General features: G+C 36.9%; 1 non-coding gene across 1 annotated transcript; it reads right to left on the bottom strand.

The window, feature by feature from the left end:
- Nucleotides 1-518: 518 nt before the first annotated feature.
- On the bottom strand, nt 519-591 carry TRNAG-CCC (transfer RNA glycine (anticodon CCC)). The gene has a single exon. It is a non-coding gene; the product is annotated as a tRNA-Gly (tRNA).
- Between the last annotated feature and the right edge of the window lie 209 nt (nt 592-800).

The following is an 800-nucleotide window of genomic DNA, read 5'->3' as shown; positions in this document are numbered from 1 at the left end:
TGGTTTTAGGCACATGATCCTTTCTTTTTCTTTTTAATAGGAGAAAGGACAGATATGTGGTTGAGTATGTAGGTAGGTTAACTGACTTGGTAATTTGCATTGAGGTAGGAGGGCAGAAACCTAAAAGGTTCTTATCTGATTTCTCCTATTTGCTCAATGACAAAAAGAACAAGGATATCAGGTGAAAAGGAGAGAGGAAATGTTGGACGCTCAAGGAGGTAGTGATGAAACTTTCACCAGAACTGAATTATTCTCAGGTATTGGAAGGAAAGGAAATGAGCAAAGGAGCTGATAGACTTCCTCACCAGTAAATACAGATCCTCAGAAAGGACTCCTCATAAACTGTATTCCAGTCATATGGAATTATTTTCTTACTCCTCAAATATATCAAACATTAAGGTCATTGAAAATTCTGTTGTCCTGATATGAGAACTATCTAACTTTAAAAAAATAATGTATTGTTTTCTTAATTTTTATTTATTATTATTGGCTGTGCTGTGGGGCATGAGGGATCTTAGTTCTCTGACCAGGGATTGAACCTGGGCCCCCTGCATTGGGAGTGCAGAGCCTTGGCCACTGGACCACCAGGGAAGTCCCAAGAACTATACAACTTTTAATCATTTTTTAAACCTCAATTTAAATTCCAGGAAGTACTCTTTGTACTTGCTTCTACCATTGCAATTATCATATCATATTGTGCAAACTTCTTTTCTTTCTCCACTGACTGTGTATTCCTCATATGGTGGCATTACATCTCCAGTAACTATGGGGAAAATATTGCACATTATAAAATTACAAAT

This window comes from Budorcas taxicolor, chromosome 5 (genome assembly GCF_023091745.1).
Source record: "Budorcas taxicolor isolate Tak-1 chromosome 5, Takin1.1, whole genome shotgun sequence".
Lineage (NCBI taxonomy): Eukaryota > Metazoa > Chordata > Mammalia > Artiodactyla > Bovidae > Budorcas > Budorcas taxicolor.
Note: the sequence above shows the minus strand (reverse complement) of the source record. Positions and strands in the feature narration are given on the sequence as shown.